Source organism: Lucilia sericata, unplaced genomic scaffold, assembly GCF_015586225.1.
Source record: "Lucilia sericata isolate MDLA Ls3-8-SP2 unplaced genomic scaffold, ASM1558622v1 Contig001307F_arrow, whole genome shotgun sequence".
Taxonomy (NCBI): Eukaryota; Metazoa; Arthropoda; class Insecta; order Diptera; family Calliphoridae; genus Lucilia; species Lucilia sericata.
In genome coordinates, this window is record NW_023995254.1 from 81,577 (window position 1) to 106,820 (window position 25,244).

At 31.5% G+C, this 25,244-nt stretch overlaps 1 pseudogene; it reads left to right on the top strand.

Annotated features, from left to right (window-relative positions):
- Window positions 1–3,270: 3,270 nt before the first annotated feature.
- Window positions 3,271–25,244, top strand: part of LOC119610907 — a 43,208-nt pseudogene continuing 21,234 nt past the window's right edge.

A 25,244-nucleotide genomic window follows, 5' to 3' on the forward strand; every position in this document is an offset into this window, starting at 1 on the left:
CTAACTAACTAACTAACTACTAACTAACTAACTAACTAACTAACTAACTAACTAACTAACTAACTAACTAACTAACTAACTAACTAACTAACTAACTAACTAACTAACTAACTAACTAACTAACTAACTAACTAACTAACTAACTACTAACTAACTAACTAACTAACTACTAACTAACTAACTAACTAACTAACTAACTAACTAACTAACTAACTAACTAACTAACTAACTAACTAACTAACTAACTAACTAACTACTACTAACTAACTAACTAACTAACTAACTAACTAACTAACTAACTAACTAACTACTAACTAACTAACTAACTAACTAACTACTACTAACTAACTAACTAACTAACTAACTAACTAACTAACTAACTAACTAACTAACTAACTAACTAACTAACTAACTAACTAACTAACTAAACTAACTAACTACTAACTAACTAACTAACTAACTAACTAACTAACTAACTAACTAACTAACTAACTAACTAACTAACTAACTAACTAACTAACTAACTACTAACTAACTAACTAACTAACTAACTAACTAACTAACTAACTACTAACTAACTAACTAACTAACTAACTAACTAACTAACTAACTACTAACTAACTAACTAACTAACTAACTAACTAACTAACTAACTAACTAACTAACTAACTAACTAACTACTAACTAACTAACTAACTAACTAACTACTAACTAACTAACTAACTAACTAACTAACTAACTAACTAACTAACTAACTAACTACTAACTAACTAACTAACTAACTAACTAACTAACTAACTAACTAACTAACTAACTAACTAACTAACTAACTAACTAACTAACTAACTAACTAACTAACTAACTAACTAACTAACTAACTAACTAACTAACTAACTAACTAACTAACTAACTAACTAACTACACTAACTAACTAACTAACTAACTACTAACTACTAACTAACTAACTAACTAACTAACTAACTAACTAACTAACTAACTAACTAACTAACTAACTAACTAACTAACTAACTAACTAACTAACTAACTAACTAACTAACTAACTAACTAACTAACTAACTAACTAACTAACTAACTAACTAACTAACTACTAACTAACTAACTAACTACTAACTAACTAACTAACTAACTAACTAACTAACTAACTAACTAACTAACTAACTAACTAACTAACTACTAACTAACTAACTAACTAACTAACTAACTAACTAACTAACTAACTAACTAACTAACTAACTAACTAACTAACTAACTAACTACTAACTAACTAACTAACTAACTAACTAACTAACTAACTAACTAACTAACTAACTAACTAACTAACTAACTAACTAACTACTAACTAACTAACTAACTAACTAACTACTAACTAACTAACTAACTAACTAACTAACTAACTAACTAACTAACTAACTAACTAACTAACTAACTAACTAACTAACTAACTAACTAACTAACTAACTAACTAACTAACTAACTACTAACTAACTAACTAACTAACTAACTAACTAACTAACTAACTACTAACTAACTAACTAACTAACTAACTAACTAACTAACTAACTAACTACTAACTAACTAACTAACTAACTAACTAACTAACTAACTAACTAACTACTAACTAACTAACTAACTAACTAACTAACTAACTAACTAACTAACTACTAACTAACTAACTAACTAACTAACTAACTAACTAACTAACTAACTAACTAACTAACTAACTAACTAACTACTAACTAACTAACTAACTAACTAACTACTAACTAACTAACTACTAACTAACTAACTAACTAACTACTAACTAACTAACTAACTAACTAACTAACTAACTAACTAACTAACTAACTAACTAACTAACTAACTACTAACTAACTAACTAACTAACTAACTAACTAACTTAACTAACTAACTAACTAACTAACTAACTAACTAACTAACTAACTAACTAACTAACTAACTAACTAACTAACTAACTAACTAACTAACTAACTAACTAACTAACTAACTAACTAACTAACTAACTAACTAACTAACTAACTAACTAACTAACTAACTAACTAACTAACTAACTAACTAACTAACTAACTAACTAACTAACTAACTAACTTCCATCTAATACTCCTCTAAAACTAACTACCACTTAATACTCCACTAAAAAACACTAACATACAGTTAACAGATACCCACACAATGTTAATCTCACCCTGTTCAATGCTCCACTGTTAGCTCTTGCTAACATTCGTTGAATATAACAAGAGCGAGATCGTCGCTGTTAAACTCGTCAAAACAGATGTGTGTATTTCTTATCATTCGGTGTTAACGACGTCATTTCTAGTGAATTGTTTACATTTCATGCCCAAACGTACAACGGCATAGAACGACTGCTTAACGAGCGGGTGTTTTAATGAATTTTTTTCCGGTTTTTTTTTTAAACAACAATTCGTATTTGAATTTAAAAAGTATTTTATAACGTGTGTGCGTGAATTTAGCGGTTTTTTGAAGGTTTTATTTTTACTCGGGTTTCGTTTTATTGTTTACGAATCGATTGTCAATCAAACGAAGAGTTTTGAAAAAAGTGTGTGAATAAACAGTGAACACAACTTTCTATTGATACGCAATTGGAATTTGGTGGTAAATGAAAGATAAATAAGAAATATTGGATAAAACAAAGAAGAAGAGAAACAACAAAAATATTTTGGAAATTTGAAATATTAAAATAATAAAAACAAAAACAACCAGTTTGTTGTTTACCAGTAATTTCTTAAAAAAAGAAAGAGTGCATAATTGAAAACAACAAAAATATTTTTGAATAACAACAAAAGCTCTTTTAATAATTTGTTTACGAATGCAATTTTCAAAACAAAAAATGTGAAAAATTCCCATCTTTAACCTCAAATGCTTTAAACCAGAGTGATTTAAATAATTTATGTTTGTTTTAAATGTTGTTAAACATTTAAAAAAACACCCAAAAAAATTTTAAGAAAAGGTTGCTACCGAAAGAGTGTGTAAAACAATCAAGTGAAAGCGTGTGAATTAAAAAGAAATTTAATTTAATAAAAAAAAATTAAATAAAACAACCTTTAAGAAAAAAGTAATTTAACTAAGGAAGTGTGTAATGCAAAGTTAAATAAATACAATATCATTGTACAATAATAATTAAAAAAATATTATTAACAAATAAACAAAATATAATACAACAAAAACAACAATAAAATATTTAATTACGAAAAGAAATTAATATTGATTGTAAAATTCCGTAAATACCGGAAGTTATTAATTTATTGTTTACTAAAGCAAATTATTAAATATAACAAAAATTTTGTTAACCAAAAAGAAAATCATTAATCATCGATTATTAAAAAAAGTTTTTTAATAAATCTTAAAATTTTGCTTGCCAAAGCAAGTTGCGTTGTATTGCTTGCTTTAAATTCGTCCTGTTGACATTTGACATTTGTTTTAGTTGAGTTTGTTTGTTCAACAACTCCAATTAACCTGTTACATCCTGTCAATTCTTGTTTGGTGTTTTTGTGGTTTCATAGTTGTTGGAATCCTTAAAAAATTCCACCACTTAATCTTCATTACCTTTAGCAGCAGTTAAGTGGATTATTTGTTTATATTTTAGAAAATTAAAGGTGAGTGAAAAAATTTTAATCTTTTGAGTATATTGTTTTAATCGCGAGCTTTCGGACAGAAGTAGATCACTATATCTCATTCTGAACTAGAACTAAACTAGAACTGAACTAGAATTAACTAGAACTAAACTAAACTAGAAACTGAACTAGTATTGACCTAGAACTGAACTAGAACTGAACTAGAACTGAACTAGAACTGAACTAGAACTGAACTAGAACTGAACTAGAACTGAACTAGAACTGAAGAACTGAACTGAACTAGAACTGAACTAGAACTGAACTGGAACTGAACTAGAACTGAACTAGAACTGAACTAGAACTGAACTAGAACTAAACTAGAACTGAACTAGAACTGAACTAGAACTGAACTAGAACTGAACTAGAACTGAACTAGAACTGACTAGAACTGAACTAGAACTGAACTAGAACTGAACTAGAACTGAACTAGAACTGAACTAGAACTGAACTAGAACTGAACTAGAACTGAACTAGAACTGAACTAGAACTGAACTAGAACTGAACTAGAACTGAACTAGAACTGAACTAGAACTGAACTAGAACTGAACTAGAACTGAACTAGAACTGAACTAGAACTGAACTAGAACTGAACTAGAACTGAACTAGAACTGAACTAGAACTGAACTAGAACTGAACTAGAACTGAACTAGACTGAACTAGAACTGAACTAGAACTGAACTAGAACTGAACTAGAACTGAACTAGAACTGAACTAGAACTGAACTAGAACTGAACTAGAACTGAACTAGAACTGAACTAGAACTGAACTAGAACTGAACTAGAACTGAACTAGAACTGAACTAGAACTGAACTAGAACTGAACTAGAACTGAACTAGAACTGAACTAGAACTGAACTAGAACTGAACTAGAACTGAACTAGAACTGAACTAAACTAACTGAACTGAACTAGAACTGAACTAGAACTGAACTAGAACTGAACTAGAACTGAACTAGAACTGAACTAGAACTGAACTAGAAACTAGAACTGAACTAGAACTGAACTAGAACTGAACTAGAACTGAACTAGAACTGAACTAGAACTGAACTAGAACTGAACTAGAACTGAACTAGAACTGAACTAGAACTGAACTAGAACTGAACTAGAACTGAACTAGAACTGAACTAGAACTGAACTAGAACTGAACTAGAACTGAACTAGAACTGAACTAGAACTGAACTAGAACTGAACTAGAACTGAACTAGAACTGAACTAGAACTGAACTAGAACTGAACTAGAACTGAACTAGAACTGAACTAGAACTGAACTAGAACTGAACTAGAATGAACTAGAACTGAACTAGAACTGAACTAGAACTGAACTAGAACTGAACTAGAACTGAACTAGAACTGAACTAGAACTGAACTAGAACTGAACTAGAACTGAACTAGAACTAAAGAACTGAACTAGAACTGAACTAGAACTGAACTAGAACTGAACTAGAACTGAAAGAACTGAACTAGAACTGAACTAGAACTGAACTAGAACTGAACTAGAACTGAACTAGAACTGAACTAGAACTGAACTAGAACTGAACTAGAACTGAACTAGAACTGAACTAGAACTGAACTAGAACTGAACTAGAACTGAACTAGAACTGAACTAGACCTGAACTAGAACTGAACTAGAACTGAACTAGAACTGAACTAGAACTGAACTAGACCTGAACTAGAACTGAACTAGAACTGAACTAGAACTGAACTAGAACTGAACTAGAACTGAACTAGAACGAACTAGAACTGAACTAGAACTGAACTAGAACTGAACTAGAACTGAACTAGAACTGAACTAGAACTGAACTAGAACTGAACTAGAACTGAACTAGAACTGAACTAGACTGAACAGAACTGAACTAGAACTGAACTAGAACTGAACTAGAACTGAACTAGAAACTGAACTAGAACTGAACTAGAACTGAACTAGGAAAACTGAACTAGAACAAACTAGAACTGAACTAGAACTGAACTAGATTGAACCAAACTGATCTAGAACTAAAGTAAAACTGAACTATACTTTGAAGCATATCCCTATATTCTGATCAAATTAAAATAAGTTCGACTCACTCCTTATAATTGAATTCTCTGCCCGCAACCATTATGCAGTTATATCTTTTAATTAGTCTTCCTTTTTCGTTTTAAATTTCTCTAAATATTAATTAGTGCCACCAAATAATTGATAAAAATCTTTAGCTTAAAAAAATCAATTTCAAATTTTTTACAACATCCGATTTAGTTGATTTATCATCACATCTCCTCTCATGCGTAAGATAAAAAATATCCAATTACTGATAAGCGGGTTTCAAGCCACTTCAATTTTGGCCAGAAAGTTATTACAACAACTTTTCAAATGACAAATATTTTAAAAATACACAAATATGTATGTATGATTTTCCCCAAAGGAAGGATTTAGTTGGCGACTAACCAAACCATACCCAAGATGTCAAAACTTCAACTATACGCATTAAATTGACAGTTTCTTTTTACCAATTTTCAATAATAAGATACGAGATATAAGGCATTGAAGCAGAGGTTCCTTAAGTTTTCCAAGACGCCAGATAATTTTTGTTTTAAAATATACATTTTGGGAATTCCTGTTTTGTTGCAAGCATTATCTGAGTCTCTATCAAGTTTTTGTCTAGTATGGCCTGTTGTTTATTTTGTCATTTTTAAAACAACAGGTGAAAATTGTTTTTGTATGCGTATTTTCTCGCCATCATTTTTTTAATCTTTTAAAGCAACAGGTTGTTTATTTGGTCTGCAAAACTAAAAACAATTTAAGAAAAAGTGTGTAAAATACAGAGGAGTAAAAAATTATGTCTAGTAAATTGACTTTTGTGCCGCATTAATGCTGAAAGTGGTTTCGGTATTATTGGGGACAATGTGCGTCAGTCTCTGGTATCGATAGTATGCAGTTTTTCAAAATACAAGATGTGCTGTGTGTAATAGTTTATTTATGGACATAATCATCTTGATGTTTGGAGCATTTATGTTGGGTTGTTTAAAAAAATAAAAAAACACTATTCAATATAATGGAAAATTTGTCAAAAACAGTTTGGTTTGACAATTTAATTAATTCGAGTTCACTTTTAGTTTGTAGTTCATTTCAAGTTCATTTCTAGTTTAGTTCTAGTTCAGTTCTAGTTCATTCTAGTTCAGTTCTAGTTCAGTTCTAGTTCAGTTCTAGTTCAGTTCTAGTCAGTTCATAGTTCAGTTCTAGTTCAGTTCTAGTTCAGTTCCAGTTCAGTTCTAGTTCAGTTCTAGTTCAGTTCTAGTTCAGTTCTAGTTCAGTTCTAGTTCAGTTCTAGTTCAGTTCTAGTTCAGTCTAGTTACAGTTCTAGTTCAGTTCTAGTTCAGTTCTAGTTCAGTTCTAGTTCAGTTCCAGTTCAGTTCTAGTTCAGTTAGTTCAGTTCTAGTTCAGTTCTTGTTCAGTTCTAGTTCAGTTCTAGTTCAGTTCTAGTTCAGTTCTAGTTCAGTTCTAGTTCAGTTCTAGTTCAGTTCTAATTCAGTTCTAGTTCAGTTCTAGTTCAGTTCTAATTCAGTTCTAGTTCAGTTCTAGTTCAGTTCTAGTTCAGTTCTAGTTCAGTTCTAGTTCAGTTCTAGTTCAGTTCTAGTTCAGTTCTAGTTCAGTTCTAGTTCAGATCTAGTTCAGTTCTAGTTCAGTTCTAGTTCTAGTTCAGTTCTAGTTCAGTTCTAGTTCAGTTCTAGTTCAGTTCTAGTTCAGTTCTAGTTCAGTTCTAGTTCAGTTCTAGTTCAGTTCTAGTTCAGTTCTAGTTCAGTTCTAGTTCAGTTCTAGTTCAGTTCTAGTTCAGTTCTAGTTCAGTTCTAGTTCAGTTCTAGTTCAGTTCTAGTTCAGTTCTAGTTCAGTTCTAGTTCAGTTCTAGTTCAGTTTAGTTCAGTTCTAGTTCTAGTTCAGTTCTCTAGTTCAGTTCTAGTTCAGTTCTAGTTCAGTTCTAGTTCAGTTCTAGTTCAGTTCTAGTTCAGTTCTAGTTCAGTTCTAGTTCAGTTCTAGTTCAGTTTCTAGTTTCAGTTCTAGGTTACAGTTCTAGTTCAGTTCTAGTTCAGTTCTAGTTCAGTTCTAGTCAGTTCTATTCAGTTCTAGTTCAGTTCTAGTTCAGTTCTAGTTCAGTTTCTAGTTCAGTTCTAGTTCAGTTCTAGTTCAGTTCTAGTTCAGTTCTAGTTCAGTTCTAGTTCAGTTCTAGTTCAGTTCTAGTTCAGTTCTAGTTCAGTTCTAGTTCAGTTCTAGTTCAGTTCTAGTTCAGTTCTAGTTCAGTTCTAGTTCAGTTTCTAGTTCAGTTCTAGGTTCAGTTCTAGTTCAGTTCTAGTTCAGTTCTAGTTCAGTTCTAGTTCAGTTCTAGTTCATTCTAGTTCAGTTCTAGTTCAGTTCTAGTTCAGTTCTAGTTCAGTTCTAGTTCAGTTCTAGTTCAGTTCTAGTTCAGTTCTAGTTCAGTTCTAGTTCAGTTCTAGTTCAGTTCTAGTTTAGTTCTAGTTCAGTTCTAGTTCAGTTCTAGTTCAGTTCTAGTTCAGTTCTAGTTCAGTTCTAGTTCAGTTCTAGTTCAGTTCTAGTTCAGTTCTAGTTCAGTTCTAGTTCAGTTCTAGTTCAGTTCTAGTTCAGTTCTAGTTCAGTTCTAGTTCAGTTCTAGTTCAGTTCTAGTTCAGTTCTAGTTCACTTCTAGTTCACTTCTAGTTCACTTCTAGTTCAGTTCTAGTTCAGTTCTAGTTCAGTTCTAGTTCAGTTCTAGTTCAGTTCTAGTTCAGTTCTAGTTCAGTTCTAGTTCAGTTCTAGTTCAGTTCTAGTTCAGTTCTAGTTCAGTTCTAGTTCAGTTCTAGTTCAGTTCTAGTTCAGTTCTAGTTCAGTTCTAGTTCAGTTCTAGTTCAGTTCTAGTTCAGTTCTAGTTCAGTTCTAGTTCAGTTCTAGTTCAGTTCTAGTTCAGTTCTAGTTCAGTTCTAGTTCAGTTCTAGTTCAGTTCTAGTTCAGTTCTAGTTCAGTTCTAGTTCAGTTCTAGTTCAGTTCTAGTTCAGTTCTAGTTTAGTTCTAATTCAGTTCTAGTTCAGTTCTAGTTCAGTTCTAGTTCAGTTCTAGTTCAGTTCTAGTTCAGTTCTAGTTCAGTTCTAGTTCGGTTCTATTTTAGTTTTAGGTTAACTTTTTCATGGACCATGAAAATTACCAAAATTTTAATAATTTTTTCTCAACTTTTTCTCAAAAACTTTAAATACTTTTATTATGAGTTATCAAAAGTCATTAAATAGCTAAATTTTAAAAATCACTTTTTCAAATCTAAAGTACCTCTGCATGATTTCTAAATTGTAAGATATGCAGATAGTTTTAGATACTTTGTTGCCGTAAACATTTTGTAATTAATATGTTTCAAATTAACCAAATTTCAGTTTGTATTACTTGTACACGAGTACAAAAAAACCTTGACTGGTGGTAGTCATAAAACGTACATACCTACGACTACGGGTAATTGAAATATTTTCGATTTTGACTTTCACAACACAGTATGATAAAACAATATTGAACACAAAATGCGTGTAACTGCTCATACTTAAATACTGGGTATCTATTTAGTATTAACATTATCTTTTACTTTCGCATATTTTTTAATTTTATTTTAAATTTAATATGAGTAAATAACAGACTTTTTTAAATAAATGTATATGTAAAGAAACAATTTTGCAGATTTTTTTTTAAATTTTTTTCAAGTCATTGTCAGTTTTGTTTTATATTGTTTCAAGTTGCGTTTTTTTCAAGTGTTTTGTGGTGGTAGTTTTGTATTTTATTTTCGTGTACTGAGATTTTGACATTGAAATTTGAAACTCAAGTGTTTTGGAATTATTGTTATTATGTTTTTATTTTTTTCTATTTTGTTTTAAGTTACCATGTATGATGCCAGTATAATTGTTTGACAATTAAACTTGTTAAAGGCTGTCGTTTTTGGTTTTGTTTCTTTAATTACATTTTTTAGTTAATGAGATATTTTGAGTTTTACTTTGATTATAATGACATGATTTGTTGTGAAGTGGGGGAAGTAAGATTTTGAAAATTAAAAAAAACTATTTAATTATTTAGTATAAGCAAAATTTTAGTGAGAATTTAAAATTTTTGGATAAAATGGCTTAAAAATTGACTTGTAGCTCAGCTGTAATTTAATGCAGTTTAGTTCTAGATAAGGTGTTGTTAAGTTCTTATTCAATTGAAGATCAGTTGTAGTTCATTTTTAGTTGGGTTGTAGATCATATGATGATCAGTTATAGATCAATTGAAGATCAGTTGTAGTTCAGTTCTATGTCGGTTCTAGTTTAGTTGAATAGCAGTAGTAGTTTGATTCTAGTTCGATTATAGATCAGTTTCCAGTTCAGATGAATACCATTTCTAATTTAGATCTAGTTCGGTTGTAGATCAGTTGAAAATTAGTTGTCGATCTGGTGAAGATCATTTGAAGGTCACTTGAAATCAGTTTTAGTTCAGTTCCAGTTTCGTTCTAGATAAGTTGTAGATCAGTTTTTTCAATTCCTGTTTGGTTATAATTCAGTTGAAGATCAATTGTAGATCAGTTGTAGTTCAATTCTAGTTCGTTTGTAGATTAGTTCTAATTCAATTCTAATTCAGTTCTAGTTCAGCTCTAGTTAAGTTCTTGTTAAGTTCTAGTTCAGTTCTAGTTCAGTTCTAGTTCAGTTCTAGTTCAGTTCTAGTTCAGTTCTAGTTCAGTTCTAGTTCAGTTCTAGTTCAGTTCTAGTTCAGTTCTAGTTCAGTTCTAGTTCAGTTCTAGTTCAGTTCTAGTTCAGTTCTAGTTCAGTTCTAGTTCAGTTCTAGTTCAGTTCTAGTTCAGTTCTAGTTCAGTTCTAGTTCAGTTCTAGTTCAGTTCTAGTTCAGTTCTAGTTCAGTTCTAGTTCAGTTCTAGTTCAGTTTAGTTCAGTTCTAGTTCAGTTCTAGTTCAGTTCTAGTTCAGTTCTAGTTCAGTTCTAGTTCAGTTCTAGTTCAGTTCTAGTTCAGTTCTAGTTCAGTTCTAGTTCAGTTCTAGTTCAGTTCTAGTTCAGTTCTAGTTCAGTTCTAGTTCAGTTCTAGTTCAGTCTAGTTCAGTTCTAGTTCAGTTCTAGTTCAGTTCTAGTTCAGTTCTAGTTCAGTTCTAGTTCAGTTCTAGTTCAGTTCTAGTTCAGTTCTAGTTCAGTTCTAGTTCAGTTCTAGTTCAGTTCTAGTTCGTTCTAGTCATTCTAGTTCTAGTTCAGTTCTAGTCAGTTCTAGTTCAAGTTCTAGTTCAGTTCTAGTTCAATTCTTGTTCAATTCTTGTTCAGTTCTAGTTCAGTTCTAGTTTTAGACCTAAGATAGTTTCCATCGAGTTGTAGTTTCAGTTATAAATTTTAAACATTTTTAAAAGGCGGACTTCCCCTTTTCGTAGTATTTCTTATATTTTTATAAGTTTTTCTTAAACCGACAACCTTTTGTCATTAATTTATACTCAAATAAAGTATCATGGCTAAAGCGGGTGTTGAAGTTTTCAATCGTCAGTCATTGTAACTTTGCAACATGACAACAAGTGTTAATGACATTTTATTGTGTAAAAACTAAACACGAAGAAAAAAATGAAAATATTTTACTATTTTTGGTTTAAAATTTTTTCATTTCGTATGTTTTTCTAAGTATGGAAAAGCAAACACAAATCACTCAAATTAGAGTTTATGACCAAAAAAATTATAACGATAATTATTTTTTGTTTTCAAGTCTAAGTTATATTTGGTAATAAATGAAACAAATGGCGAATATTTAAAGCTACAATTAAGTCAAGGTAAAATGCTGGTAATAAAACAGAAAATGTAATTTAAAACATAAAAATGTTTTAAATAAGGTATTCAGTTTAAATGTTAGATTTCTACAAAAACAAAACTTTTAATTTTCTTCTAATTGTTTAAGATTTTTTTTCATAAAATAAAATATTTAAAACATTTCCTAAATACTCTCATAGGAAATCAGCAATTAAGCGTGTGATTGTTTTAACACATAACCGATCTTTGTTGGCAACACAAAAAGAAAACAATCAAGTTGATGATCATTATATATTGCGCAAAACTTCTTAGTAACATTGGCTTGACCACTTTTCTCGAGTCAATGCTTTAGATCTTTGGAAAACAAAAGAATGAAATAAAACGATCAACACAGAACAGAATTAACAAATTTCTTAACAAAAAAAACGAAAACAGACAGACGGACAATTTAGTAAAAAAAAAATCTTGTATCTCGAATTACCGTGCAGCAGCATACAAATTTAACTAGAGACAATAAGTCCAAGTTGCTTTTTTGATCTCTGTCTTGGTGGTTGTGTTTGCTGCTGGTTTGCTGTGATGTTGCGTTGTTGTTGACCTCAAAACCGAAAAAATGTACAAAGTAATTTCAAGTCAAGACAACGACGATGATGATGACCACAATCTGAAAGAAAAAAATATATAAACAGGCAAAAAAAAAAAAACTCATGCAACATGTACTAGAATGTGTTTACAACAAACTCACATGTGCTGAGGTTGAATATGCGGAAAATATTTTTAAAGATACACTGAGGAAAATAATGGAAATCTAGAAATTAATTCAATATTTAATTAGTTAGTTTTAGTTCTGTTCTAGTTCTGTTCCAGTTCTGTTCTAGTTCTGTTCTAGTTCTGTTCTAGTTCTGTTCTAGTTTCTGTTCCAGTTCTGTTCTAGTTCTGTTCTAGTTCTGTTCTAGTTCTGTTCTAGTTCTGTTCTAGTTCTGTTCTAGTTCTGTTCTAGTTCTGTTAGTTCTGTGCTAGTTCTGTGCTAGTTCTGTTCTAGTTCTGTTCTAGTTCTGTTCTAGTTCTGTTCTAGTTCTGTGCTAGTTCTGTGCTAGTTCTGTTCTAGTTCTGTTCTAGTTCTGTTCTAGTTCTGTTCTAGTTCTGTTCTAGTTCTTGCTAGTCTTCTAGTTCTGTTCTAGTTCTGTTCTAGTTCTGTTCTAGTTCTGTTCTAGTTCTGTTCTAGTTCTGTTCTAGTTCTGTTCTAGTTCTGTTCTAGTTCGTTCTAGTTCTGTCTAGTTCTGTTCTAGTTCTGTTCTAGTTCTGTTCTAGTTCTGTTCTAGTTCTGTTCTAGTTCTGATTCTAGTTCTGTTCTAGTTTCTGTTCTAGTTCTGTTCTAGTTTCTGTTCTAGTTTTGTTCTAGTTCTGGTCTAGTTTCTAGTTCTAGTTCTGTTCTAGTTCTGTCTAAGTTTGTTCTATTCTGTTCTAGTTCTGTTCTAGTTCTGTTCTAGTTCTGTTCTAGTTCTGTTCTAGTTCTGTTCTAGGTCTGTTCTAGTTCTGTTCTAGTTCTGTTCTAGTTCTGTTCTAGTTCTGTTCTAGTTCTGTTCTAGTTCTGTTCTAGTTCTGTTCTAGTTCTGTTCTAGTTCTGTTCTAGTTCTGTTCTAGTTCTGTTCTAGTTCTGTTCTAGTTTCTGTTCTAGTTCTGTTCTAGTTTCTGTTCTAGTTCGTTCTAGTTCTGTTAGTTCTGTTCTAGTTCTGTTCTAGTTCTGTTCTAGTTCTGTTCTAGTTCTGTTCTAGTTCTGTTCTAGTTCTGTTCTAGTTCTGTTCTAGTTCTGTTCTAGTTCTGTTCTAGTTCTGTTCTAGTTCTGTTATAGTTCTGTTCTAGTTGTTCTAGTTCTGTTCTAGTTCTGTTCTAGTTCTGTTCTAGTTCTGTTCTAGTTCTGTTCTAGTTCTGTTCTAGTTCTGTTCTAGTTCTGTTCTAGTTCTGTTCTAGTTCTATTCTAGTTCTGTTCTAGTTCTGTTCTAGTTCTGTTCTAGTTCTGTTCTAGTTCTGTTCTAGTTCTGTTCTAGTTCTGTTCTAGTTCTGTTCTAGTTCTGTTCTAGTTCTGTTCTAGTTCTGTTCTAGTTCTGTTCTAGTTCTGTTCTAGTTCTGTTCTAGTTCTGTTCTAGTTCTGTTCTAGTTCTGTTCTAGTTCTGTTCTAGTTCTGTTCTAGTTCTGTTCTAGTTCTGTTCTAGTTCTGTTCTAGTTCTGTTCTAGTTCTGTTCTAGTTCTGTTCTAGTTCTGTTCTAGTTCTGTTCTAGTTCTGTTCTAGTTCTGTTCTAGTTCTGTTCTAGTTTCTGTTCTAGTTCTGTTCTAGTTCTGTTCTTGTTCTGTTCTAGTTCTGTTCTAGTTCTGTTCTAGTTCTGTTCTAGTTCTGTTCTAGTTCTGTTTCTAGTTCTGTTCTAGTTCTGTTCTAGTTCTGTCTAGTTCTGTTCCAGTTCTGTCTCAGTTCTGTTCCGTTCTGTTCTAGTTCTGTTCTAGTTCTGTTCTAGGTTCTGTTCTAGTTCTGTTCTATTCTGTTCTAGTTCTATTCTAATTCTGTTCTAGTTCTGTTCTAGTTCTGTGCTAGTTCTGTTCTAGTTCTGTTCTAGTTCTGTTCTAGTTCTGTTCTGGTCTAGTTCTGTTCTAGTTCTGGTTCTAGTTCTGTTCTAGTTCTGTTCTAGTTCTGTTCCAGTTCTGTGCTGTTCTAGTTCTGTTCTGTTCGTTTAGTTCTGTTCTGTTCTGTTTCTAGTTCTGTTCTAGTTCTGTTCTGTTCTAGTTCTTCTAGTTTCTGTTCTAGTCCTATCTGTTCTAGTTCTGTTCTAGTTCTGTTCTAGTTCTGTCTAGTTCTGTTCTAGTTCTGTTCTAGTTCTGTTCTAGTTCTGTTCTAGTTCTGTTCTAGTTCTGTTCTAGTTCTGTTCTAGTTCTGTTCTAGTTCTGTTCTAGTTCTGTTCTAGTTCTGTTCTAGTTCTGTTCTAGTTCTGTTCTAGTTCTGTTCTAGTTCTGTTCTAGTTCTGTTCTAGTTCTGTTCTAGTTCTGTTCTAGTTCTGTTCTAGTTCTGTTCTAGTTCTGTTCTAGTTCTGTTCTAGTTCTGTTCTAGTTCTGTTCTAGTTCTGTTCTAGTTCTGTTTCTAGTTCTGGTTCTAGTTCTGTTCTAGTTCTGTTCTAGTTCTGTTCTAGTTTCTGTTCTAGTTCTGTTCTATTTCTGTTCTAGTTCTGTTCTAGTTCTGTTTCTAGTTCTGTTCTAGGTCTGTTCTAGTTTCTGTTCTAGTTCTGTTCTAGTTCTGTTTCTAGTTCTGTTCTAGTTCTGTTCTAGTTCTGTTCTAGTCTGTTCTAGTTCAGTTCTAGTTCTGTTCTAGTTCTGTTCTAGTTCTGTTCTAGTTCTAGTTCTGTTCTAGTTCTGTTCTAGTTCTGTTCTAGTTCTGTTCTAGTTCTGTGCTAGTTCTGTTCTAGTTCTGTTCAAGTTCTGTTCTTAGTTCTGTTCTAGTTCAGTTCTCGTTCAGTTCTAGATCAGTTCTAGTTCACTTCATTTATATAAAAACCAATACAATCTTTCAGTGTAACCATCATAGACGAAAAAATGTTCATTATTTTCTGTTTTTTTTATTTCCAACTGAAAGCGACAATAACTATGATTACCGGTATAAACGAAACCAAAAAAATTTAATGGAAACAAATGATGAATGAATGGCGGGAATATTTATTTTTTCATTTTGAAATTATCCCAAACACACAAGATTTCACAAATTTGAACATTTCAACATACACGAAAGGAAAATTATTGTTATTATTTGGATGTTAAATTAAAAATTATATGGAAATTTTTTGGCAAGAAAAAAAAAAGAAAGAAAATTGCTAAATAACAGCATAAATAAATAATATTATATGATAAATTTTCAATTTCCTAAAATAAATTTTCCTCAAACTTAAATTACTAAAATTTTGTACAAATTTTTCTCGCTCATTAACTTGTCTCTTATTAAAGAAAAACACATGTTTGGAAAAGAAACAAATGTCATTTGGACATACAAACTAAAAAAATCCCCATTATATTTATTTAGATAAAAATGTTCAAGTGTTTTTGGAACTAATTGTCTACCCCGACTCCCTCTCCACAAACAAGAGCAAAAACAATTTGTTATTTTTTTTAATTTTATTCAATTGATTTTCAATTAGCTGTTTAAATTAACACAAAAACAAACAACTATTGACAATATTATTGTTCTTTATTAGAACATACGTCATTTTGAGTTTTTTTTTTCAATTTCAATTTATTTAATTTTTTTGTTGAGCTTGACTTTTTGTTGTATGAACAAAAAAAAGTAATAAAAACAAATGAGTTCCCACGCCTTGTTCTAAAACATAAACGATAAGTTATTTTGTGGATATTTAAGACCAAGAGAAGTAATTAAATGAATTCCTAAAGAATGATAAAAAATAATTGTAAACAATTTGTTTCAGTTCTAGTTATGTTCTAGTTCAGTTCTAGTTCAGTTCTAGTTCAGTTCTAGTTCTAGTTCAGTTCTAGTTCAGTTCTAGTTCAGTTCTAGTTCTAGTTCAGTTCTAGTTCAGTTCTAGTTCAGTTCTAGTTCAGTTCTAGTTGAGTTCTAGTTCAATTCTAGTTCAGTTCTAGTTCAGTTCTAGTTCAGTTCTAGTTCAGTTCTAGTTCAGTTCTAGTTCAGTTCTAGTTCAGTTCTAGTTCAGTTCTAGTTCAGTTCTAGTTCAGTTCTAGTTCAGTTCTAGTTCAGTTCTAGTTCAGTTCTAGTTCAGTTCTAGTTCAGTTCTAGTTCAGTTCTAGTTCAGTTCTAGTTCAGTTCTAGTTCAGTTCTAGTTCAGTTCTAGTTCAGTTCTAGTTCAGTTTCTAGTTCAGTTCTAGTTCAGTTCTAGTTCAGTTCTAGTTCAGTTCTAGTTTCAGTTCTAGTTCAGTTCTAGTTCAGTTCTAGTTCAGTTCTAGTTCAGTTCTAGTTCAGTTCTAGTTCAGTTCTAGTTCAGTTCTAGTTCAGTTCTAGTTCAGTTCTAGTTCAGTTCTAGTTCAGTTTCTAGTTCAGTTCTAGTTCAGTTCTAGTTCAGTTCTAGTTCAGTTCTAGTTCAGTTCTAGTTCAGTTCTAGTTCAGTTCTAGTTCAGTTCTAGTTCAGTTCTAGTTCAGTTAGTCATTCTAGTTCAGTTCTAGTTCAGTTCTAGTTTCAGTTCTAGTTCAGTTCTAGTTCAGTTCTAGTTCAGTTTCTAGTTCAGTTCTAGTTCAGTTCTAGTTCAGTTCTAGTTCAGTTCTAGTTCAGTTCTAGTTCAGTTCTAGTTCTAGTTCAGTTCTAGTTCACAGTTCTAGTTCAGTTCTAGTTCAAGTTCTAGTTCAGTTCTAGTTCAGTTCTAGTTCAGTTCTAGTTCAGTTTCTAGTTCAGTTCTAGTTCAGTTCTAGTTCAGTTCTAGTTCAGTTCCTAGTGCAGTTCTAGTTCAGTTCTAGTTTCAGTTCTAGTTCAGTTCTAGTTCAGTTCTAGTTCAGTTCTAGTTCAGTTCTAGTTCAGTTCCTAGTTCAGTTCTAGTTCAGTATCTAGTCAGTTTCTAGTTCAGTTCTAAGTTCAGTTCTAGTTCAGTGCTAGTTCAGTTCTAGTTCAGTTTATAGTTCAGGTTCTAGTTCAGTTCTAGTTCAGTTCTACTAAGTTTAATGTCTAGTTCAGTTCTAGTTCAGTTTTATTTCAGTTCTGGCTCGATTCTAGTTGAATGAATGGATTGTAGTTAAAACTGGCCTTCTAGCGAAAAGATTCTAATGTATTGATATAACCATATCTTAAACACTAGCAAATCGTTGGTTATTGTTATACTCGTAAATATCGATTTTATTTATGTTTTTGTTTAAGGTTTCTATAAGTTATTTTATTTTTATTAAAAGCGGCAAATATTGAAGTTTAAAATGAGATTGAGTTCCAAGAACAAATGTAAATTTCATGACAATTATACACATACGACAACTAAAGACAGAATCGTATCCAAAAGGGTGGGAAATATCGAAAAAATTTCCATCTCAACATACTTTTGATCAGTGATCGTCAATGATAAAAATTTCCGACATCAAGCATATTTCTAAAAGCTACGAAGTTACTGATTTTATATTGATTTTCTAACCCCCCTTATGCCTACCACTGCTTATAGATAATCACATATCGCTTTATAAATTTCCTATGATCTTATTCATTGTAGAGTGGGTGATTATTTATGAAAATTTCAAAACCAAACTAGTATTTTATTTTTGCTATAAATAATGTTTTAGATTCGGTAACTCATGTATGTATTTATTTCCACATTTTCAATTTCTTGGTCAATTACGGTGTCAAAGTGTGGCGGTCATTTTGAAAAGACTAAACCATAGATTGTTTTCTTAAACTAAACTAGAAAATTCTTAGAATTCAATATTTTTGTAATTTATTTCTCAAACTTAAAGGAGTGTTCAATGTTTTGCTGAAAGTTTGAAAATTATTTCTAACAATATATAGTGCTTTTTGCTCGATTTCCTTAAGTGGCACGTTTCAACTTTAGTATAAGTATAATTATTTCATTCGACACAAACAAATTGTAGTTCTTTTTAAGGTTTCGTTTGGAGGCTTTTTGTTTTTTGCTCCAACGACTTCTTTTCAACACTTTTGTTATACATACACATTAAAAATCTCTTTAATTAATGTTGCCTGCTCCAGTTTTGTATTATTTTCTTGGGTTGTTGTGTGTTATTAAGTTTTTTGTGCTTTCTGAAAAAATTAATCGATTTTCAATTGATGATTGATTGCTTTACGTATGAATGTATGATTTTTTTGCGCATGCTTCATTTAATACGTTAACAAGATGGAGTGGAAGATTTCAGAGTTTTTTTTTGTTGGGTGGCCAATTATTTGTAGCCTGCTGTCAAGTTTAGCTTTTAAACTTTTGAATTCTGGTTTAAATATAATGTTAAGTTTTAAATAAGAAATTACATTTTATGGTACTAAAACTGAACTAGAATTAAAAGAACTGAATAGAACTGAACTAGAACTGAACTAGAACTGAACTAGAACTGAACTAGAACTGAACTAGAACTGAACTAGAACTGAACTAGAACTGAACTAGAACTGAACTAGAACTGAACTAGAACTAAACTAGAACTGAACTAGAACTGAACTAGAACTGAACTAGAACTGAAACTAGAACTGAACTGAACTAGAACTGAACTAGAACTGAACTAGGACTGACTAGACTGAACTAGAACTGAACTAGAACTGAACTAGAACTGAACTAGAACTGAACTAGAACTGAACTAGAACTGAACTAGAACTGAACTAGAACTGAACTAGAACTGAACTAGAACTGAACTAGAACTGAACTAGAACTGAACTGAACTGAACTAGAACTGAACTAGAACTGAACTAGAACTGAACTAGAACTGAACTAGAACTGAACTATAGAACTGAACTAGAACTGAACTAGAACTGAACAGAACTGAACTAGAACTGAACTAGAACTGAACTAGAACTGAACGTAGAACTGAACTAGAACTGAACTAGAACTGAACTAGAACTGAACTAGAACTGAACTAGAACTGAACTAGAACTAGAACTGAACCTAGAACTGAACTAGAACTGAACTAGAACTGAACCTAGAACTGAACTAGAACTGAACTACTAGAAACTGAACTAGAACTGAACTAGACTGAACTAGAACTGAACTAGAACTGACTAGAACTGAACTAGAACTAGAACTGACTAGAACTGACTAGAACGAACTAGAACTGAACTGAACTGACTAGAACTAGAACTGAACTAGAACTGAACTAGAATGAACTAGACTGAACTAGAAACTGAACTAGAACTGAACTAGAACTGAACTAGAACTGAACGAGAACTGAACTAGAACTGAACTAAGACTGAACTAGAACTGAACTAGACTGACTAGAACTGAACTAGAACTGAACTAGAACTGAACTAGAACTGAACTAGAACTTGAACTAGAACTGAACTAGAACTGAACTAGAACGGAACTAGAACTGAACTAGAACTGAACTAGAACTGAACTAGAACTGAAACTAGAACTGAACGAGAACTGAACTAGAACTGAACTAGAACGGAACTAGAACTGAACTAGAACTGAACTAGAACTGGAACTAGAACTGAACTAGAAACTGAACTAGAACTGAACTAGAACTGAACTAGAACTGAACTAGAGAACTGAACTAGCAAAAATGAACTAGAACTGAACTAGAACTGACTAGAAACTGAACTAGCAACTGAACTAGAACTGAACTAGAACTGAACTAGAATGAACTAGAACTGAACACGAACTGAACGAGAACTAGAACTGAAACTAGAACTGACTAGACTGAACTAGAACTGAACTAGACACTGAACTAGAACTGAACTAAACCTGAACTAGAACTGAACTAGAACTGAAACTAGAACTGAACTAAGAAACGAACTAAAAGCTGAACTAGAACTGAACATGAACTGAACTAGAACTGAACTAGAACGGAACTAGAACTGAACTAGAACTGAACTAGAACTGAAATAGAACTGAACTAGAACTGAACTAGAACTGAACTAGACCTGAATAGAACTGAACTAGAACTGAACTAGAACTGAACTAGAACTGAACTAGAACTGAACTAGAACTGAACTAGAACTGAACTAGAACTGAACTAGAACTGAACTAGAACTGAACTAGAACTGAACTAGAACTGAAATGAACTGAACTAGAACTGAACTAGAACTGAACTAGAACTGAACTAGAACTGAACTAGAACTGAACTAGAACTGAACTAGAACTGAACTAGAACTGAACTAGAACTGAACTAGAACTGAACTAGAACTGATCTAGAACTGTACTAGAACTGAACTAGAACTGAACTAGAACTGTACTAGAACTGAACTAGAACTGAACTAGAACTGAACTAGAACTGAACTAGAACTGAACTAGAACTGAACTAGAACTGAACTAGAACTGAACTAGAACTGAACTAGAACTGAACTAGAACTGAACTAGAACTGAACTAGAACTGAACTAGAACTGAACTAGAACTGAACTAGAACTGAACTGAACTGAACTAAACTGAACTAGAACTGAACTAGAACTGAACTAGAACTGAACTAGAACTGAACTAAACTGAACTAGAACTGAACTAGAACTGAACTAGAACTGAACTAGAACTGAACTAGAACTGAACTAGAACTGAACTAGAACTGAACTAGAACTGAACTAGAACTGAACTAGAACTGAACTAGAACTGAACTAGAACTGAACTAGAACTGAACTAGAACTGAACTAGAACTGAACTAGACTGAACTAGAACTGAACTAGAACTGAACTAGAACTGAACTGAACTGAACTAGAAAACTAGAACTGAACTGAACTGAACTAGAACTGAACTAGAACTGAACTAGAACTGAACTAGAACTGAACTAGAACTGAACTAGAACTGAACTAGAACTGAACTAGAACTGAACTAGAACTGAACTAGAACTGAACTAGAACTGAACTAGAACTGAACTAGAACTGAACTAAACTGAACTAGAACTGAACTAGAACTGAACTAGAACTGAACTAGAACTGAACTAGAACTGAACTAGAACTGAACAAGAACTGAACTAGAACTGATCTAGAACTGAACTAACTGAACTAGAACTGAACTAGAACTGAACTAGAACTGAACTAGAACTGAACTAGAATGAACTAGAATTGAACTAGAACTGAAGTAGAACTGAACTAGAGCTGAACTACAACTGAACTACAACTGAACTACAACTGAACTAGAACTGAACTAGAGCTGAACTACAACTGAACTAGAACTGAAATCATAATAGAATTGAAACTGAACTGTACATCACGTTTTATCGTATTTAATCTGATTTTAATAATATTTGTATAAAAAATTGTTTTCTGAATATTTAACTGCAAATGTTTTTATAAACTTTTGTTTTATTCATAGAAAGTTGCTCAAACTTCTTTTGTTTGGGACAACTTGAAATAATTTTATTATGTTGGAGTCATTTATTATAAAATTTTCTTTTGTAAAAATTTTATTGCACACTTTATCATTAATTTAAATGATTTATTACAAATGTTTATTTAGCTGCAAATTATGAATTTCACACTTCTTGTCATTTCATTAGGCTTGGTTAAAAGAAACTTTCGAAATTATAAAAATTAAAACAAAAAAACAAACATAATTTGTCATAATGTCAACTATTTAAATAAACATTAGTTAGTTGAAAGAAATCAGAGTAGAGTTTAACTTAAAAAGAAAAGGTTTTCTTAAGAGTTAAGGGAAACTTATGAAATTTTATTAAAATTTCATTATAAAATCATGTATGTATGATTTTTCCACCAGTTTATAAACAAGTTCATCTGAAGCAGTGATCGACTTAAAGAGATTTGTTCCAAATTTACTTATTCATTAAGTTTTATAAAGCTTTTTTAATTTTTGTTTAAATTTTACTTGCTTTTGTGAATTTTTTGTCTTTAATGGTTTGTAACTTTGGCTGCTGGTAGCTGCAGTTGACGATCACCTATTTCAATGATCTTTAATAAAAGTTTTTTTTCTCTCATTTTCTTTTATTTCTTATTTTAAGCATTGTTATTATTGTTTTAATTTTTCCTATAGTTCTGCTAACATTCTAATAACACATATGGCCCTTTTAGTAACCCACAGTTTTCATAGAAAATCATTTTTCAAACTTAAAGAAAATAAACTAAAAATCATGAAATTAAAAATTTTTGTTTTGATTTACAGCATTTGTGGGGAATAGTGTAAGAGGATTACTAGAACATTCCACATTTTAAAGAATCATATAATTTTCATTTTGATTTGAAATGAGACGTATCAACAGCATAAATGTTTAGATTTTATTTCTCTTTACAAAAATTAACACTTAGATTTTATTTTAAAATGGGAAAATTTAAGTAAATATAATGATCATTACTTATTAGATTATAATTTTATTAAGGAATTGAAGAAAGATTGAAACATGTGTTCAATTTTCTTATTAAAAATCTTCAATTTTTTAAAATATTTAAAATTTTTAAAAATTTGTTCAATAATTCGTTTATAAATGACTAGAGGGATCGGGGTGATACTTTGACGAAGTCAAAAGTACCAAAATAGATCATAGATGGACTATAGATCAGTCTATAGTCTGGACTATACATCAATCTATAGTATGGACTATAGATTAATCTATAGTCTATAGATTAGTCTATAGTCTGGACTATAGATGAGTCTATAGTCTGGACTATAGATGAGTCTATAGTCTGGACTATAGATCAGTCTATAGTCTGGACTATAGATGAGTCTATAGTCTGGACTATAGATGAGTCTATAGTCTGGACTATAGATCAGTCTATAGTCTGGACTATAGATCAGTCTATAGTCTGGACTATAGATCAGTCTATAGTCTGGACTATAGATCAGTCTATAGTCTGGACTATAGATCAGTCTATAGTCTGGACTATAGATCAGTCTATAGTCTGGACTATAGATCAGTCTATAGTCTGGACTATAGATCAGTCTATAGTCTGGACTATAGATCAGTCTATAGTCTGGACTATAGATCAGTCTATAGTCTGGACTATAGATCAGTCTATAGTCTGGACTATAGATCAGTCTAGTCTGGACTATATCAGTCTATAGTCTGGACTATAGATCAGTCTATAGTCTGGACTATAGATCAGTCTATAGTCTGGACTATAGATCAGTCTATAGTCTGGACTATAGATCAGTCTATAGTCTGGACTATAGATCAGTCTATAGTCTGGACTATAGATCAGTCTATAGTCTGGACTATAGATCAGTCTATAGTCTGGACTATAGATCAGTCTATAGTCTGGACTATAGATCAATCTATAGTCTGGACTATTGATGAATCTATAGTATGGACTATAGATCAGTAAATAGTCTGGACAATAGTCTGGACTATAGTTCAATCTATAGTATGGACTATATATATAGTTTGGACTATAGATCAGTCTATAGTTTGGACTATAGATTTGTCTATAGTTTGGACTATAGATCGTCTATAGTCTATACTATAGATCATTCTATAGTCAGTACTATAGATCAGTCTATAGTCTTCCTTATATCATATATAGTCTGTACTCTAGATCACTCTATAGTCTGGACTATAGATTAGTCTATAGTCTGAACTATACATCAGTTTATAATCTGGACTATAGATCAGGCTATAGTCTTTACTATAAATCAGTCTATAGTCTAAAATACAGATCATTCTATACTCTGGAGTATAGATCAGTCTATAGTTAGGACCATAGATCAGTCTATACTCTGGACGTTTGGTTAGTGTATAATCTGACTATAAATTAGTCTATTCTGGACTTTGTACTCTCGACTGTAGATCAGTTTATAGTCTGCACTATCAGATTAGAAATATAGATTAGTCTTTAGACAATAATATAGATTGTAATCTGTACTATAGATTAGTCTATTGTCTGGAGCATAGGTTAGTATATAGTCAGGACTATAGATCAGTCAATAGTCTGGACTATAGATCAGTTTGCAGTCTATACTATAGATCAGTCTATAGTTTGGTCTATGGATCAGTCTAAAGTTTGGACTGTAGATCAGTCTATAGTCTGGACAGTAGATCAGACTGTAGTCTGGACTATAGATCAGACTATGGATCAGTCTATAGTCTGTACTATGGATCAGTCTATAGTCTGTACTATAGATCAGTCTATAGTCTGTACTATAGACAGACTATAGATCAATCTCTTGTCTGTACTATGGATCAGTTTATATCTATGGACTATAGATTAGTCTACAGAATGGACTACAGATCAGTGCATAGGAAAAGGATATAATCTGACTATAGATTAGTCTATTCTGGACTTTGTACTCTTGACTGTACATCAGTTTATAGCCTGCACTATCAGATTAGAAATATAGATTAGTCTTTAGACAATAATATAGATATAGATAGGTTTGTAATCTGTACGATAGACTAGTCTATTGTCTGGAGCATAGGTTAGTATATAGTCAGGACTATAGATCAGTCAATAGTCTGGACTATAGATCAGTTTGTAGTCTATACTATAGATCAGTCTATAGTTTGGTCTATGGATCAGTCTAAAGTCTGGACTGTAGATCAGTCTATAGTCTGGACAGTAGATCAGACTGTAGTCTGGACTATAGACCAGACTATGGATCAGACTATAGTCTGTACTATAGATCAGTCTATAGTCTGTACTATAGACAGACTATAGATCAATCTCATGTCTGTACTATGGATCAGTTTATATCTATGGACTATAGATTAGTCTACAGAATGGACTACAGATCAGTGCATAGGAAAAGGATCTTTTGTAGATTAGATCAAGATGTATTGTAAAGTAAAATAAAATAGTCAAACTAAAACTGTTCCACTTAAATTGCTTACAATTAAAAAACTCTTTTTTTACACTTTAAAATAGTGCACTATTTTCTCTTAAAATATATAACATCTACTCTAAATATATACAAATCTGATATGATCTGTTTAATATAAACAAACAGGCCGGTCATATATACTCTAAATAAACAAAGAGAAAATAATAAAAAATCTGTACTAAAAAAATAACAATCTACTTAATTAGAAGTTCATAATCTGTTGTATAAGTTTAAAGTCGTATGATTTTACAATAATTGTAAATAAATTGAAAACAATTAGTAAAGTAAAGCATCGGAAACAGAAAAGTTAAAAGCTTAAAAACTTTTGAGTTCAGCTGTATGTAATACAACATACAACTCTTGTGATTACATTAGCAATTTGTGAATAGCCTAAATATAAACAAACATCCAAAAATATTGTTTTAAAGTAC